This window comes from Corvus kubaryi, unplaced genomic scaffold (genome assembly GCF_017639235.1).
Source record: "Corvus kubaryi isolate FWS band 111438036 unplaced genomic scaffold, C.kubaryi_AGA036_p1.0 124, whole genome shotgun sequence".
Taxonomy (NCBI): Eukaryota; Metazoa; Chordata; class Aves; order Passeriformes; family Corvidae; genus Corvus; species Corvus kubaryi.
Window position 1 is genome coordinate 2341314 of NW_024580659.1, and position 18683 is coordinate 2359996.

Sequence of the window (18683 nt, forward strand, 5' to 3'; positions counted from 1 at the left end):
GGGATGAGGGTTTATGTGATCACCTTGAGTATCTGTGCATGCATATTCAGATCTTAGAGATACCACCAGTAACTGCTAAACCTCTTGATCGAGAGAAGCAGTCTTTCCAAAAATAACAACTTCCCACAGATTTTGTAGTAGCAAGAACCAGAGGAGACAAAACTTACGAATATCCAACCCTTCACCATCTCCCAGAGCTGGAACAGCATTTTGCAACCCCAAAACTCCATGAGCCATGTTTCCATGTGAGAGGGATGTCAGCTCCTCCAGGATCATTAGTCCTCCAACCTTTTGGTGTCACTTGGCTTATTTCTGCCCTTCTCAGCCAGACTACCTTTCCTTTCCCAGCTGCTCAAAAACACACTGCCCCTCTTCGAAAGGTGAGCCCTTGGATGGAGCTGCCTTTGTTACCAAAACATCTGTCCCATGTGGCAACAACTCCACACAACTTTTGAAGAAGCTCTGCTGATCTTGTTCTCACCAGCCAGGAGGAGCTGGGGTGAGTCAAGGCAAACTCTTTGGATGCATAATTGTGATTGCCTTTCAGACACTTGAAAATGCAATAGCTTGACATCAAATGAAGGATTTTTATGGCTGCACATGTTTTGCGTTTCTCTGAACAAGCCAACTTCCAGATTAGCTACACTGGCTTTTTAAAGTGCTATAAAATATGCAAAGGCACTTGTAATGTATAGTGATTTCTGTAAAAACAAGAGGTAAGTGCTGAAATGTCTCCTGATTTATCATTTTGCTTCTCCTAACCCACGCTGGGAGAAGGGGTAAATGCAATCCTCTACTCCCTTTTTGGCTTCTTCCAGCCCAGAGACAGATGGAAGATAAAACACCACATACTACAGAACTTGTGCCTTTCAGCCCCTCTGGTAATTGCAGAAGAGAAAACCCTCTAAAATCCCCAGTATCACAACCAACAGCACACACAGCAAACGCCTTTCCAAGGTGCAACACCACGTGAATGACAAAGCTCCACTGTCACAGCAGCACCTGGCCGGGCACGATGGGCGGGGCAGCACCTCCCAGCAGATGCTGGACCTAGTTCTGGATGGAGGGTCCAAACGAGCACATCACCCTGATGAACCACAGCAGCAGGGTTGGGCCTCTGCTCTCCTGACAGCAGGGTCACCTCCTTGTCTCCTCTTCTTGTTCCTGCCCCTCTTTTCCTTCACACTGCTATAACCCAGGCAGAAACCCATGAGGCTGTGCAATGGGATTGCACCCCTGTCGCTTGTGTTGGCTTACATATACATGCTGAACCATTACCAAGGACCACATCCTCGACACAGATGTCTCAGGGGCTGGGCTTACTTTTTGCTAAAACTGAGCCATGCAGAGGCTTGGCAAAGGAAAACATCCCAGCAACCACAGCTTCCATTTTCTGAGCCTTGGGTGGGAGAAATAAAGTACCAGCTCAAGCTCCATTTTAGCTTGAGGAGAGCAGCATAATTTATCAGAGCCAAACAGGTTCTTCCTCTCCCCTGCTACGGAGCCAAGCTGCCCCCTTGCTGTGCTGGGGCTGCTTCCCCAGTGCCAGGGCAGGGCTGCCACCGGCCAGGGCTCTGTGGCCACTGCCACTGCTGGCAGTCAGTGCCACAGTCACTAGCAGCCAAGATGAGGGTGAGTGTCCCAGCCTTATCTGGCACAGCTCACTGCAGTCAGGTTCAGACAGAGCCCCTGGAGCAGGGATGAGTCCTTATGAGCTGGAGGTTTTGAAGCGCGTGCCTTTGTGCCAGGCGTGTTCAAACCCATCCATCCCCACCGAGCAGCTGCAGCTCTCTGCTGCCAGCACAAACATGTAAACCCACCTGGGCTGCCTCTCACATCCGTTTTTACACATAACAATGGTTGTACAACAACCTGAGGGTCAGCAGACCTCCAATCTTTAAATTAATGTTGTGCATTTTTATAGGAAAGCAGCACTTACCCTTAGCAGAGTTTATGTGACATGGATTTCGTGTGCTTTGTTACTGAAAATTAAACACAATTATTTAACAACTGCCAATAGTGGTCTTTGCATCACTGCATCTTTTGCATTACTACATCCTAAAAGCTGTTTAGCATGACCATGGTTAAAATGCAGATTATTTTTAAGGTTTTCAGTGCATTTGCTGTCAGATAAGAAGGGAAAAGTCCAGCACCTGCAAATGTGAGCTGGCTGGATGGGAGCCTTCATGCCACCATCAGAAAGGCACCTCAGTTACCTGGATGTCATCAGGTCACTAAGAGAAATGTGAGGGGAGGGGAGAGGATGTGGAAAGGAGAGAGGGTCCTCAAATGGAAAAAAAAAACACGTAGCAAAGACAGGATCAACTCTCAAATGTTAAGGGATCCTTCACTTGTGTTAGCAGCTCCTGCCAAGTGCTCCCTGCTTAAGCCTCGGGGTGCTGGAAGCCTCTCCTCCTCTCATTTCTTTTCAAGGGTGACACTGAGCCAGCACACAGCAGAGATGTTGGATGAGCAGCACTGGCTCTCCTACTGAAGTCCTGGGACCTGAACATGCACCCTTTTGTTTTTGAAAAGACTGGGGATACAAACCAGTGTTTTCCAGCTAATTGCAGAGAGCTGGAAAGGCAAAACAGAGCAATATTTGCTAACTGCAAATATTTGGAGACCTCAGTCCAAACTGTATTGATTCACAGAGTGTAAACATGGGCAGAGAGAGAGCTTCAGGCACTTCAGCATCTCACGGCTAATTAAAGCTGGGAGAAATTTGTCTCAGCAAGTTGAGAGCCTTGTACTTCTCCAGTGTGACTAAGCCCCCGTGCGATATCTAATTTACCAGGAGGGGTGATGAGCTGCCAGCACCATGTTCCTGCAGGCACGGGGGGCTAATTGAATACAGTTTGATGCTCTGGGGCAATCCCGCTTGCCAGCTTACCTGCACCATCCCAATCTGCCTTGCAAACTGCAAGACAGCTCAATGGGAATTTTAAATGTGAAGGAGTATTCAAAAAATCCTGACAAAATCCAGGGGCCTGACCAGAACGACGAGTTCTTGTGGTTTCTGCGGGGCTGTTTTTCCAGTGAGGCAAATTGGGTTCTCCTCTTGCAACCCAGCAATGCTGAAACGTGCTCCTGACACTCACAGGACCTCAAGGATCTCAGCCTCCTCTGAGTGCTGTCCTTAACCATGGAAAGAAAGTCATGGCACCATCTTGCCTTGTATTAGTGATGCAAATCAAGATCAATTTCTCCATAAATAGCTCATTACCAATGATTCTGTCCTTTGTCTCCAGCTCCAGCTGAAAGGAAGGAATCACTCCAGCAGCAACTGCACATCTAACAGCAAAAAGACATTTCTCAGAGGGTACAGCTGACTTATAATAGACGCTGGATTTTGGGAACTGCTCTCTACACCCCCAGAGCTGTCCTTGGGGAAAGGTGGAGGTACTCAGAGGTCCCAATTCCCATTTCATTTCCTATTGTTTCCCTAGGCTGCAAATGCTTTTTTCCTTACCTTTCTAGCCCAACCTGACTCGCAGGCCAGGCTTATCCCAGTTGTCAGCTGGGCCCCATTTTGCAGCTATGCCAGTTTTATTATTATTTGCCCAAGAGTCAGTGTGGCACAAGGAGCTCTGCCCTGGGCGAGGGTAAGAAACCATCCACCCTTCACAGTTTTTGGGGGTCCCCATACACTAGCAAGCCTCCAAAGATCCCCTTCCAAGCACCTGGGAATCCCCACCTGTCCCTCTTTCCCTGGCATAACCTGCCCAGGGGGAGGTGACCTTGCTGGCTGGACTGATGCTGTCACCACTCTACTTCGTGGGCTCAGTGGCTCCCCTCCTCAGCCAGCATTAAAACCAGCCAGCCACTGGCTCCACAGCAGAGGCTCCCGGAGGACAGGCTGGAACTGTTCATCTGGAGACAGAGATCATTTTTAAAGGGAAATCCTGCTCACTTCCCAAAATGAGGCAGGCTTTTACCAGCACACAGCCCCAGTCAAACGCACTTGTGGCACCAAATGCATCACTAAAAGAAAAGGACTTTGCTCTGTGGAACAGAGCTGTGGTTTTCAAAGCTAACAGGGAGAAAGGGCACTGTAAATACCTGGAGGAAGCGTGGGCACGGCTTATTAATAGACACTTGCTGTGAGACTTTAGGCTGTATGACAAGGCTTTCACTGTCCTCCTGATGTCCTCAGATGCCCTGTTCCTGTACTGAGCTGGGCTCCGTGAGCATGCAGCACACCCTTTAGACCTGCTAACTTAGATGGGGCACAAAAGATGGGTTAATGCAGCTCATACATGGGTTAATGCTTTCATTACTTGAGAATTCACCATCTGTGTTCAGCTGCTGGGGAGAAGCTCCTGTCCCCAGCTCTTGTAAAGGATCCAGCCAAAGATTTTGATGGGCACAGATGAGGGCCTGAGAAAGGCAGGCAAGAATGCCAAGTAGGGTTATTCCCCAAAAACCTGGATTGCAGGGGTTTAACATTTCCTGAACTGCCAGAAGGAGCTAATTTTGTTACCTTTACATTCTGGCTCATTCACTCATTCCCCAAAAGGCTGCACAAAGTATTTGCTCTCTGGTTTCTCTCCTGTGCTGCTGTCAAGACACCTCCTGAGTTTTGAATCCAACACCACTCGTGATATTTAAGGATATTATGAACTGGGTTTATGCATTCCTGCTTAGCAAAGCCTTGTCTAACACAGGGTGCCTATATCCTTTCCCAATGAAAGCCAGAACAGAAAATTAACACCCCCTGTGAGTGATGGAACAGTAACTGGTCCCTACACCACCACAGTACAGGAATCTTGGCAGGGTCACAAAAGTTTTATTTCTTGTTTCCAGATACAGACTTTTCTGTCAAGCAGGGTAACAGACAGATGGACTGTTTTTGGAGAGAACTGGCTATTTGCCTAGGGAGGAAGGGAAAACAGTCCTCAAACAGCTCTCCTGCCACAGGTGATGCTGGGGAGAGCAGGTCCATGGGCAGTTAGGGACTCTTACCTTCACACTCGTGGGCTATTTCGGCATTTATCCTCCCAGCTTGTTGGTTGCTCAGGGCCCAAAGATGCACAGACTCATGTTATTAAATGGCTCTTTCTGTTGACACTTTTATTTTTAGGAAATATCACTGAAACATTCACCACGGCTGCTTAGAGGTAATGGAAAAAGAGGTGAGCTCCAGATTCTGGGTGATGGGGACCTCGAGGCAGGCAGCCAAGCTGGGCTGAGATGTGGCCTGGTTTCCCTGCTGTGTTTACACACAGCCCTGAGCATGATGTGATTGAATCATGGCAGTGTCCTCAGCAGCTTCTGGCCATGCCGACCCCTCCCCAAAAAGTTAAAAGCATCTGTGAGCTGAAGACAGGCTGGGATCAGTGGCAGCCAACTCAAACAGAACCTCACTCAAAGGGAGTGCTGAGCACCCAGGGATGCTGCCTTGCCCAGGATGCAAGGAACCTGAAGGAACATCCATGGACAGCCCCTTCCCTCTGAATCTCTGGGCTGGGAGACAGAAGGCAATATGTTTCTTCCTCAAGACTGCTTTTGTGGCTTCACACTGAATCCCTCCCCACTTTATGCCAGGCAGGCTGAAGAGAAGAATATCCTGGGAGAGAACAGAAGTTACTCCAAACTGAACAAACACTTTGCAAAGTACATTCCTCTGACACCTGCTCAGCAGTGGGGAAGCTCTGGCAGGATGTGAGTTGGATTGTCACCCTTGTGCCTTTCTGTCCTTCCCTGCTGTGGGGCTGGGCTGGCTCCATCACACCCTGGCACACTCTGGTGCTGCTGGAAGGACTGGTGAATGTGTTCCTTGCCTGATTTCAGTGACAGGGCCTGGTGACCCATGAGAGCTACAACCACCTGCCCTGGGCAAGCCACAGCAGCCCCCTGGCAGAAGCCATGAAGTACCTGGCAGTAATTGAAACCCTCCTGAGCAGCAGCATCAGGGGCAAAGAGGCCCAGCTAACTTCTTGCTGCCTTCTGTCTGTCCCAGATTGGGAGGAGAACTTCGGAAGCAGTGCTGGCATGTCACCCACTGGGTGGTGACTGCAGTGCTGTCACTCTTGGGCTTTGCCCTCACCCTGGGGGCCTCACCTGGGCTATGTGCCCTGCCCACTGTGCCTGGCACAGGCAGCAAGGGGCTGCCCACCATCCCAGGAGCCACCACTCAGGAGGAACCACCAGGTGACAGATGGCTAGAGAGGGAAGGCATGTCTTTTGGAGAGGATTTCACATTTGGGAAGCTTTGGCAAGTTTTAAGTAGCTCCACTTTTGTCCTTTGCAGTAGTCAGTGGAATATTTCAGAAGTATCTGCCAGCAAACCAAGTGTGCCACCAAAACACAAGTGTGGGGGACAAAAACCCTAGAGAATGTTAGGTCAGAGTGATCATATTCCCTCACTGATTTTCATGACGATGGCATCACAAGCCCAGACACCATCACACACCTGCAGCTGAGCACATGTGCGCACACACACTGATTGATAACTAATGTGTCCTTTTCCCAGGACTTTGCCAATATCAAAACACTCCTATCCCTCTGCAAAATCTTTTCCCAAAGCACTGGCCTGTGAGGGGCTGCTGAGCAGCCTGTCCCCCGAGCAGAGGGTCCTGGCAGGGTGCGATGCCGCAGTGGCCACAATCGCCCCGTTGTGCCAAACGTGGAGCGCCGGGTGCAGAGGGAACACTTGCCCACAAAGACCTGAGCTGTGCTTAATAGAGCTCTTGGAGTGCTCGCCTGCTAAGAGCCTTAACTTCTTACTGCATTTTGCCAGGGTTTAGGCAAAGCAGGGCTCCCAGCAGGGTGCTGGATTGATTTCCTTTCCCATGAAAATAGACTTATGATTTCATATTTGTTCCTTGCCCCCAAATCCCATTTCTTTCCAGGTAGAGGAGAGAGGGATTTGATGGATTATAATTAAGGAGATGTTCTTCTGAACAAGGAGGGGGCAGGAAGGTTAATGCAGGATGTGGCTGAATTGCCTGAGGAAGAGACGTTTTAATGGGAAAGGCCTTGTGAGAGGAGAGCTTTAGGGCTCTTCTTTCCTGTGTAGCAGGTGGGTATTTACAGGCAAGCTCTGGCTGAGTTTATTTTGGCTGTAGGTGGGCACTGGACCTTTTAGACCCCCCCTTCACTCTGCAGTGATGCTCAGCAGCAGTAACTGGAGGAGTGACAGGAGCGGGGGGATTTGTACTGCTTGTGTTAGGAAGCCCCGTTGCAGGGCCATCAGGAAGGAGCTGCTGACAACACCTCAGAGCTCACATATAAAATAAAATACAAGTAACTGCTACTATATAATACAACCCTTCCCAGGCCTCCAGCACCATTCACCCCAGAGCACTGTACAAACAGTAATTAAAACTTCCCAGCCCCCAGCTTTGCCAATGGTGCTGAATTCATTTTCCAGTGTGGGAAATGAAGCCTTTTATGATTAAGAGAGACAACGTAATTTTAACAGCAGGAGAAGTTACTGATGACACATAAGCTGGGGTGTGAGCCTTGCTCCTTCCCTGGCAACAGGAGGCTTTTCAAGGCAAGAGCAAGTGGCTGGTCTCTTCTCCATTGTGTCCATTATGTGCATCTATCACTGCAGTGGGCAGCACAAGACCACCAGCTCCATGCATTCAGTGCCAGTGGCTACAGTCCACCTTGCTTTGCAGAGGTAAGGGCTGAAGGGAAGTGAAGAGCACAGGGGGAATATGGCTGGAGATGCCTGTGACAAACCCAGTTGTCCAGTTAGTCCTCCTGGAGCATCAATCTGCCTTATCACGCACTATCAGGTTCAGTGTGCCACCCTCCTCACCATGGCTGATTTCCATGAGAAATGTGATACCAGGAACATCCTACAAGAAGGAAAGGAACGCCTGAACATGCAAGAGCTTGGCTTAGTTCAGGGCTTACACTGCAGACCAGAAACACTGACCCTTTGTTTTTGGGTTAACTTAACCTAGTAACGAGTCCAACATCAAAGAGCCTGTCCCTCTCCTGGTTCCTGCTTGCTCTGTGCTCTCCAGGAGCCCTTGGAGAAAAATCTTGCCTTGTTGGGTGTGGACACAGCTCTTGGGTTCAGTATGAGCCCATGGGAGCTACGCAACCACATGTGCAGCTTTCAGGGTTCCCTGGAGCCCTTGGCCAACATTCCCTTCCCCTGGTTAATGTGCTGGTCTCCAGTGCCCACCCAGGCAGTGCCTGCTCCCTTCCCCTCCATCCCACCACTGCCTTGCAGGCTGCCCAGCCAGATCCCCCTCTGCTCTTAACAGCTCTGTGAATCCTGAAGGACCATTTGGAAGGAAAAAGCAATTTTAACTCAGAAAACAGATTATCTCCCTGCTCTGCCAACACTTCCTTCAAATCACTGAGTCCAGAGCCTCTGCCCATCTGGGAACAGACATTGGGCTATCTGGAAACCACAGAGCTTGGTGAGACGTCCCATGGCAGAGGGGAAGGGCCCAAACAAACAGAAATTTCAGCCTCCTCTCACTGCTGGGCTGTTTCCAAACACATGCCAGCACCACCTGTGTCTGCTCACTCCAGGGAGTGCTGCTGCAGTCTCCCAGCAGCTGGAGAAGTGCTCATGGAGCCAGCAGTGCTGCACTGAGGGTTATTTAGTTCTTTTTAATGGATTCTCCGTACCTGTCATTATTTCCAGCCCTGAGTCAAGAGAAAGGGACAAAGAATTTGCAGGGAGGTGGGCTGGCTTGAAGGCCTTTGGTGAAGCCTGTGGTGTTGCACTTGAGCTCTGGAGAGGGCTGGGCACTCACTCTGTTTCTCTCATCATCCCTGCAGGTTGATCCCAGTGGAGGATGGGGATCCGGTTTGGGCTCACTGTGCTTCGTGTGGGAGAGGGACAGTCTCCTGTACAGGTAAAAGAGAGACCTGGAAATCTGCTGCTGTCATTGGGCTTTCTTTGGGGCTGACTTAGTTGTTGGAAATCAGTGCAACCACGAAGAAAGCAGCCCACGGGACTCTGCTCAGAGTGCCTAATTCCTATTAAATATATAGGAAGAGCTGGAAGAGAAGTAGGAGCACTGCAACAGGGAATGTTCCTTGTGGACAATCTAATTTCAAATTAATTTATGCATGGAGGGGTTCTCCCACTTGCCCAGCAGGCCTTGTGGAGGCCAGGCAGGCTCAGAGAGGGGACTACCCTGCACCAGCAGTTTCACAGTCCCCACTCCAACACCTTTCTAGGACTCAAAATTTATGCTTTTCTCTCAGCCAAAATGATGCCAAGCTATAACTATCAAAATGCTTCAGACTGTGCTCTTTCTCTACCCCTGCTCTGGCCTGAAAGGTGATTTCTCACCTCAAGGTGCTCCATCAGAGCAATTACTGGGCTCACAGCAAGCCCCACTGCCTGGCACAGCTGTGCCTGCACAGCCCTGCCACCCACCACAGCAGAGCTGCTAGCAGAGACTGGGCTGAGCTGGAGATGGCAGGGCATGAGGCTTCTGCTTTGATGGCACCCTCTGTTTCTGACCTGGATAGGCTCTAGAATTGTAACAAAGCCACAGGTAAACAGGAATGTCGTTTCAGTAAAGCTGGATTAATCAGAAATGATTTCCCAGATGGCAGCAGCAGATTGAAGAGAGCCCACTCTCACCAAGGGTCACTTCTGCCAGGAGAGAAGGTAGCACAGGGCTGAACAAGAGCATTTGTCTGAACTAATGGGCCACAGAGACATTTGAAGGGAAGTTTCCTTTGGAGCAAAAGGGGCAGGCCTCAGCTTTCACTCACCATCCACCCGTGGCAGCTCTTTCCTCCTCTTGGCACACGGTTCTCATCGCTCAGCTGACACCCCATGGCAGCAAACACTAATCACATCCTCCTCCTAAGATGAGATAACAGGTAAAGAGGCTTGGCAGGACAAGGGACCTCCCAGCAGCCCCTGCAAAGCCAATCTCGTGGCCTGGGGTCCCCCCAGTGCAAATCCCTGTGGTTCTTGTTTGCTGAGCTGGGACAAAGTGGGCACTGGGGCTTTAGCCGATGTTGGTTAGAAAATGACCGTGAGAAAGGAATAAACCAATTAATTGCTGACCCACTGACAGCCAACACCTCTCCCCCACCTCCCCCTGCACAATAAAACCTGTCTCCACAGCTCAAGCAGATTTAGGGTTGCTGCAAAGAGCCTAGAGGAGGAAAAAACCCTTTCCCACTCCAGCTAATAATATTTCCAGATAATCTGTTTGAGGCAGCACCCTCTGCAAACCAGGAAAGCCTTTAAGAGCTGTTAACACCTTTATTCAGACTTCCTCATCCTCCCCCAGACAAGCTGTGATTAATTATCCAATCCACCCCGATCCCCCTGGGAAACTGCTCTCGGTCCGGGCGTTCATCCGAGGATTTGCTGGGTCTCTCTCTGAGAGCAGCTCCTGCTCCCACCACTGGCTCCCGATAAGCAGGAAAGGGCTGCTGGGGAATAAACCGCTTCCAGCCCTACACTTCCATCAGCCAGGGCACTGGATGAGGGGAGGGCAGGTCAATGTGGGGTCTTGGCAGCACTCAGGGCTTTTTCTTTGGCTGGTGTCCACAGACATCACCAGCTGGACTGTCCCTGGAAGCCCAGCCCATTTGGGTCCCACCTGGATTTCACAGCCCTCCTTCATGGCTCTCTGGCTCGGCTTGCTTGGAGGGTACTTTCCTGCCACCTTTCAGTCCTGCCAACAGCATTGGAGATGGAGAAGGCAGGGAGGAGAGGGGAATTCCTGCCTCTCAGGTTGCTGCAGTAGCTGGGATGCTGTACCTGAGAGGTTCCCCTGTGTGGGCTGTTGCAGACCAGTGCAGCTCATAATGCTCATTTGTACGTGCACTGTCCCACCTGTGCTACCTTTACCCACCAAAGCCCGGGCCTTTTTGTGTCCCGGGGTAACTCTCCCATCCGTGTGGCTGCACACGGCCTCTCCCAGCCATTCAAAGGGAGGATCAGAGCTGCTCCAAGATCACGGTAGAGCCAAGCAATTTACTGAACACAAGAGGGGCAAATTCTCCTTGTACCAAATGCCAATCTCCACTCCATTAAAGATGATATCAAGTCTGTGTTTGTCCACCACAGCCCTTCATCCATGGTAGCTTGTTGCAGTGGGGATCCTGCAACACGCATATATCAAACCAGGAGTCCCGTGGAAAGGAAATATATATGGACAGACAGATTCTTGCTAGATGTTTCAGAGATGTTTATTTCTCCAGCCGCATGGCCGGGGCTCTGCTGAGGAACTGTCCCAGTCACGGGACCAAGGGTCCTTCTGCCCGCGCAGGGAACACAAACCAACCAATGGGAACGAGGCTGAGCAGGGACAGGGAAACCCCGTGTCTGTGCCCTCAGGGCCCCTCTCCCAGGGCTCCATGGCAGGGGAGGGACCCCAACACCTCACCCGTTTTATTTTAATAAAAGGAGAATGAAAACAACTGGATAAACATAACAAGAACAGTTTCAAAACAAAACAAGCTACCCTCCTGAGTCTTTAAATGTCCAAACAGATTCTGTGGAACATCTTAGGGCTGACAGAAGGGAGACAGGACTCTCTGAGCATGCTTTGTGGGGAAACTGAGGCAGGAGAGGGTTTAACTTCTTCCCTCCCCCTTTTCATCCTCCACTCGGCATTGGAAAGGGATTTTTGGGGAAACAGTTGGCAAAAGCATGGTTTTGTGAGGGAAACCATGGATGAAAAAACGGATTGGGAATACACTGGGGGTAATAGGACATAGGGTAAAAGGGAAAGGTGGGATTAGGAAAGGGAGACTGTAGGGGGGACTTACAATGGAGATATTGTCTAACATGACTACGATTTTTTGCATATATACTGCCTTTTACAGGAACACCATCAGGCCCAGTGACCTGCGATGCTTGTAACCCTTTTCTACCTCGTATAATTTTGAATTGCACCACCTCTCCATCTCCCAAGCTTGGGATGTATTTTTCAGGGTTATTCTTTTTAATAGCAGTTCTATGCACGAATATGTCTTGCTGGTTGTCACACCTTGTTATAAAACCATAATTTTGCTTAACATTATACCATTTTACTATCCCTAAGATCTTGGTTACTATGATCTTTTCCTTTTTCCGAGTGGCTGCTGTTTTCTGTCTCGCTGTGTCTTTGCTCTCTCCTTCGGTCGCTCCCATGTTGGAATTGTCGGGGCTGCTGGTGCCTGCGCGCTCTTCCCGGGGTCGCGTTCGGGGCTGCGCGGGCCGGGCCGGGCCGCGCCGCTCAGTTCTCCGTGCGTCGCCTCCTCTGGTCGCAGCTTCGCTGCCGATGCCGGGTGCTGCACCCACGTCTCGGCCGGGCCCCCGAGCGACGACCCCCCCGCGCCCTGCTCCAGCGCGCGTTTCGGCTGGGCACGGCTCCGTTCCACCGCCACCGCCGCCAGCTGCCGCCCGCGCGCCGCCCCTCTCGGTCGGGCGTTCACGGGGCTCGCTCCACCACGCGCTGTGCTGCGCCGTGCGGGCACCGCCGGGTCCCGCCGCGCCTCGCTCCGCCACTGACACTGCGGCTCGCGTGGCTCCGCCCGCACGCGGGAACTGCCTCGCTGCTGCTCGGAGAGCGCTCGGCGCACGTGGCCTGGGCCGCACGGTCCCTGCGCCAGGCTTCCCTTCGCCAGGACACAGCTGACATTGCTCAACAGTCTCGGTAACTAAATAATATTCACGAAAATATTCTTCCATCGGCATATATTTTGACTCAAATATTAACTGTGTCCAAACGGTTTTCCAAAAGCCCTTGGTAAGAATTAAATCCCAAGAAACATAGAAAAAGTTCTTAAACAACCATGCCAGGAAGTGTTTCAGTTCTTTTTGAGCTTGAATCAAGCTAAAATTTACAAATCGTTGTTCAAGAATCGTTTTAAGTTTAAGATAAATGTCCATATGCGGCTCGGAGAGCCAAGAGTCTTCCCACTGTTCCTCCATAGTTTAGATACGGAATAGCAAAGCAAAACCAAGAAGAGGAATCCAAAGTTTCCAGGGTTTACTCACACAAATCAGTCGCTTAGGGATCGGGGATCGTTCTGCTCACAATTCTCCACCATTTGTTGCAGTGGGGATCCTGCAACACGCATATATCAAACCAGGAGTCCCGTGGAAAGGAAATATATATGGACAGACAGATTCTTGCTAGATGTTTCAGAGATGTTTATTTCTCCAGCCGCATGGCCGGAGCTCTGCCCAGGAACTGTTCCAGTCACGGGACCAAGGGTCCTTCTGCCCGCGCAGGGAACACAAACCAACCCATGGGAACGAGGCTGAGCAGGGGCAGGGAAGCCCCGTGTCTGTGCCCTCAGGGCCCCTCTCCCAGGGCTCCATGGCAGGGGAGGGACCCCAACAGTAGCTGTAGTCCTTAGGCTGTGTAAGGATTAACACATTAATGCCCGCCCTGCCCCAATCCCCTCCGCTCTGGCAGGGTGCAGACATGGCTCTTCTGGGGGTCTATGGTAGCGTCACACACTGTTTCATTACTTGATTCGCTGTACAAAGGCCCTACAAATGCCCCATTTTCAGGGGAGACCTCTCCCCATCACACCCCCAAGACCTGACCACATGCTTGCTGGGAGGGTGTGAGTGAGGGGGCACTGGTGGGGCTGGCATGTCCACCTTGTGCAGCCATGGAAAACCTGTAATTAAGGAGACACAGCAGCCTTCCTTACAGGTTCTAAGCTGAAGCTCCATGGTTTTATGACACTTGAAGGAGCTCCTTTCCATTGGACTCTGTCCAAGAACTCACTGCCATGCACTGCATGTTGTCTGCTGCTCTATTTGTACCTGCCAGGGGCCAAACCTCAGAAGGATCCTGGTCCACCACCTCAAAGTAGTATCTGCCATCACCGTTTTCTACCATCCACCTCTAGAAACCTTCAGCCAGGAAATAAAACCAGAGAGAACAGCAGTATCTCAGGGGTCCCAGATAGTTTTGCAAATGAAAACTGTTGTTCTCTTCTCCTCATAACCACAACAACATGCTTAGGTCATTTTCAAACAAGATTACTTAAGGTTCAGCATCTCGTGTGCTCTTTGACAAGGTGCCAAAGAAGGAGTGAGTAGAAAGAGAGAACATTTCTGCCAGATGGGTGCCAGCTCCCCCAGGATGCTTCACAGCCCCAGGTGTTGGTTTGCATCACACCTACACACTCTGCTTTCTGGGCTGGGCTTGGTTTCAACACTCCCTTTATTTTTAGCCACACTTTCAAGAAAGGGGAAAAGAAAAATCTCAGAATCTCTGCAGCTTCCTGAAGCCCTTGAGAAAGAGAAAGCTGAGGAGCGAGCAGGCAGCTGGGAGGGTCATAGTCCTCCTCCCCGCTGAAGGCTCCAGCCAGCCCACGAGATGTCTCTGCCTGTCTTCCAGTCCACATCCAGGAGCAGTGGTCATCCATTAGGCTTGGCCAAGTGCTGGAGAAGTGCATTCCACTGTGGAACAGGGCCATGCTCTGGTTCTGCCCATGGCCAGGGCACAGGCATTACTCCCTCTGTGTGTTACTCCTCCTGAATCCAGCCCAACGGCAACAGGTGCTGCAGATCCAGCACTTTCCACGTGGGTCTGGCCACTATTGGGATAGGAGATGTGAGCTAAAAACAGGTGCTGCAGGAAGTGGCTTGGGTGACTTAGTAGGTGGCACCTTCCCTCTAAGTTAGCAGCATGATGAAACTGCTCAGCAGGGAGCTCTGGGCTCTGAGCTGCTGCAGGAGTTGCATTTTAATGACACCCAAGCTCACCACTTGTGGTCATCCAAGATCCCACTTCTTGCAAGGGTGGAGGTGGCAGCTCCAGTGTCCCAAGCAGGCTCCAGTCTCCAATTATGCTCTGCTGAGCCAAGATCTGCAGGAATTTCCACTGGACACATTATTCCTCACTCATTTTTCCTGCTATGACTACTGAGCAGTTTTCCCAGGTGCCAGAAAGCAGCATTTACCAAGGCATTTCAAATTCAAATGCCTCCCATTGTCTTGAAAGGGCTTTTCCTGTTTTGTCCCATGCTTTCTCTCTAGGGTCCACCAACCCCAGTGTCGGCTTCACTTGGCCGCTGTAATTCTCTGCTCAGCTGTTGGCTTTGCTCTCCTCCTACTCGCCCTGGGCCGTGAAGGTCATGGACATCCCCAGCTTTGGCTGAGCTGGTGCATCACAGCAGACTCCATCTGCCCTGTTCTCCATCACCACCAGGAAGGTATCAACTGCACCTTGGTCCTTGACAGGAGATGCCATCTGCTACCAGAAAAGGAATAATCGATTATGAGACTGACATTAACGAAATATGAGATTGTGACTTGGGGCAGACTAAAGCCATAGAAAGCATTTTAAATAATTCACCATCCTGAAAGTAAAGCATATTAGTGGGAAAGACATTAAGGTCCTTTCCCAGTGGCATTAACTTCTATGTAACCAGAGCTGATACCATGAGCTGAGAGCAAAATGAGACTACTGCTGGGTAGGGAATCTTGGCATTTCAAAATGTATTTGAAAATCACGGTTTTCCCCCCACCCTTCCCACCAAAATTATTTACAAACATTAAAATATTTTGTTTTGGTAGTATTGCCTACAAGACAACTAAATCCAAAATAAAATAAAAACACAAAATGCCGAAACAAATTGCAAGTCCCTGAGATGTGTGCTGGCAAAACATTCATCCAAATGACTGCCTTCTGCAAAAATGCTTCTATTTTGGCAAACCCACAGTTTTCCGGGGGTGGACTGATCCACCAGAGACTTCTGAACCCACAGCAAGTGGCGACGGAGGCTGAAGAGAGACACTGTGTGGGAGGCAACGTTTAAAATGTCGCCGTTTTGCTCTTCACTTGAAACCACTCCAAGGGCCATGGGGAAAGCGTTCGAGAGCAGGAGCTGTGCTTTGGCTGTCTAGGAAAGTTGCTGCCAGTGCCTGGGCAGAGCGTGGGGTTACCCAGAAAAGCCCTGCTCATCCACAAACAGCCCTGGAAGGGTGAATGTTACCCAGGCAATTACTTTAAAATTTATCTCAGCGATTAAATGCAATTGTGCTCACACAGCAGATGTAACTGTGTTGAGTAAGCTAAGCTTAGCACAAGAGGCTGTTGAGAATGTTGTGCTGGTGGCACCCACCTCAGCTGCTGTGCTGCTGGGGGGGCATCAGGAAGGGACTGCCACGGCCAGGCAAGGGGCATCTTCGTTATCTTCAGTATTCATATTTTCTTGGCAGAGGCAGCTCTTCAGAGTAGAAAAGTGTTTCCCTTGGCTTGGGGGTAGGAGTGAATGAAGGATGCACAAATGGCAGGAGTTCGGCAGCTCTGACCCCACACAACTCACCTGCACACACACAGTAGGTACAGTCACGGGTCAGGCCCAGTGATGTCTCCTCTGAGATGGCAGAACCTTTCCAGGATTCTTGGGAGACCACGTTGGCTTCTGGGTGTCTATGGACACCTTGCAAAAACAGCCTCATGCAAAATTCAGACTCAGTTCCTTCCCTTGATGTTGAAACCTCTGTAGAAATCCCAGTGGGAAATTCCTCTGAGGTGTGACAACACTTAAGGGAAAACAATCCCTCCTGCTCCCGCTGGGCCAGGACATCCTGCTGCTCACAGGGATGCTCTAAACAAGCCAGGTGAGGAAAGACCTGTGAGAGAAACACCTTCTTGTGGTTTCACCTTAAAAGGTCAGTTCTGTTACTTGTCATGCAACGTGCTCAGAACCTACCACAGGTGATTAAACGCCAGGGAGTTATTAGATCACACACGGATAATCCTCCCTGTCCCTGGCAACGTGATTCATTATGATTCATAAATTCCAGTGGTGTTATGGTTCCCAAACGGATGCAGTGTGCTGAAAACGCTCCTTGACAGCTTTAGCAGCCGACAACCACGAGGGGCTGACACAAGCAGCACAGGAGACACCCCCCACCAAGGCTGATACCCACGTAGGGACCTCCTTAATTTTAAGGACAAAACAGGGTTCTTTGTACCCTTTCCCCCCAGGATGCTGGGAAATGCATGAGCCACCTGGGAGGTGGCAGGGGACAGAGCGGTGACACAGGGGGGGTGAGGGGAGGCAGCCTAGAAAGGGGCACATAGGAAGGAGATGTTATTGGCTGGTTAGGGAGGGAGAAAGGGCAGAAAGAACTGAAGTTTGTCTCTCTATTTCCACAGCAGTTGGCTTTGGGCTAGGGGTGAGTCACAACAAGAGAGTTTGATTAGAGAGAGCTTGATTCGTGGAGTGGGTGCAATTAAAACCTTGGATCCTCAGGGTCAGTTTTAGTAGCTACATTAAACTGAATCAACTCCTGCCTCACTGTGGGCCGTGGAGGGGCTGTTTCTGCTCTTCCACTTTCTTTGAATTGCTCTTGCTGCATCTCTTCAGGTCAAGGCAAAATCCAGCTGAGCTGCTAAGGATGAGCAGGAGCAGTGTCTGTGTCCCTGAGCATCAAAATGGCAGCACAGAACAGGTCTGAGAAGAGGTGAGCTAATCCAGGGATGAAATTCCTTCAAAGACTATTAAATACAAAGGCAAAAACGATGCCTCAGAAAGATCCTGGGTGCAAACTTGTGTGGGCAGCATGTATGCAGGAGACCTGAAGGAGCTCCTGTGTCATCTTTTTCCAGAGGCATCTGCTCTGGCTACTTTGCAAGAGAAGAAAGGGGGCTGGTTGGGCTCTGGATCTGATTCCAAATGGCTCTGAGATGAGATGAATAACTGCCTGTGGATGTGGCTGGATCTCTGGAGAGCGTTGCAGTCACCCTGTGTGCTCTGCCAAGTAAGAAACATCAGCTTTGCCCCAGGCAGCAGTTTTGGGTCCTCAGTAGGAGGAACTGGAAGCTCTGGGGTCAGGAGCAGCCACTGCTCCCCAAAGCTTGCCCGCTACTGGCTCACACACCCCTCAGGCCGGATCCAGGGCTGACCCCAAAAGAGAAGCACCATTGAAGCCGAGGAGATGAAAGCCTCGTGCCCATCCGTCCTGATATCATGAAAATTTTGCTGCTGAGATACACTGGTGTCACCAAATTCACGGGTATAAAGCCCCATTAAATATTTCATTCTCATCAATTGCTTGCTCTAAGTGCCTTCTGAGGAATTCATGGGAATGTTTTCTATTTGACACAGAGATGCTTTCAATTATGAAAGATGGCTAAAAATAAAAGGAAATTATACTGTTCAGACATCTCTGGAGGTGGAGACAGGAGAGGAAACTGTCAAGGAGAGCCAGGGAAGAGATTTTTGTTAGAGGTAGAGAAAGGCTACTTATTTTTGCAGACAGAAAATGTCAGGAGGCAGCCTGACTTGAGAATCTGGAATCTGTCACTCACCTTCTCTATTAATAATTTGACCTCAACTGTTTAGGGTCTGAGCCAGAGAACTGGAGTTAAGAGTCATGTCAGTCTCTTTCTCTGGTTGCAAGGGGTTTGGTCACTCTCTGAAAATTCTCAGCTGTAGACGTTTTTTTAAATGTGTTTTCCTTTCTTTTTTTTTCCCTTCTTTTAATTGTAGGACCCCAGCCTGTGACACTGAGAAGACTCTTTTTCAGCTTTCCCTTTAATGTGAGAAGCTGTGGCTGATAACCTGGGGCTTCTTATAGGCTCAGTAAGTCCATGGGATGTTCTGATGCTGATAAAACATTTACATTTTGTAGAAAAAATAACCTGTCTGAGAGCAGGGCTTGAATCATCAATCCTTTATGGATCTCTTATCTCTTTGAGATAAGAGATTTATTCCTCTGACACCCATAACAGGTTACTTAGCTTTTCTTACAGGCCACTGTCAGA

General features: G+C 50.1%; 1 long non-coding RNA gene across 1 annotated transcript in view; it reads right to left on the reverse strand.

The window, feature by feature from the left end:
* LOC121660313 overlaps nucleotides 1–16641 on the reverse strand; it is a 36866-nt gene extending 20225 nt beyond the window's left edge. The window contains exons 1-3 of the long non-coding RNA XR_006014597.1: nucleotides 16234–16641; nucleotides 13721–15155; nucleotides 9706–9799 (exon numbers count right to left, since the gene is read on the reverse strand). This is a non-coding gene — a long non-coding RNA (uncharacterized LOC121660313). The remainder of the gene's footprint in view (nucleotides 1–9705; nucleotides 9800–13720; nucleotides 15156–16233) is intronic.
* Nucleotides 16642–18683: the final 2042 nt, after the last annotated feature.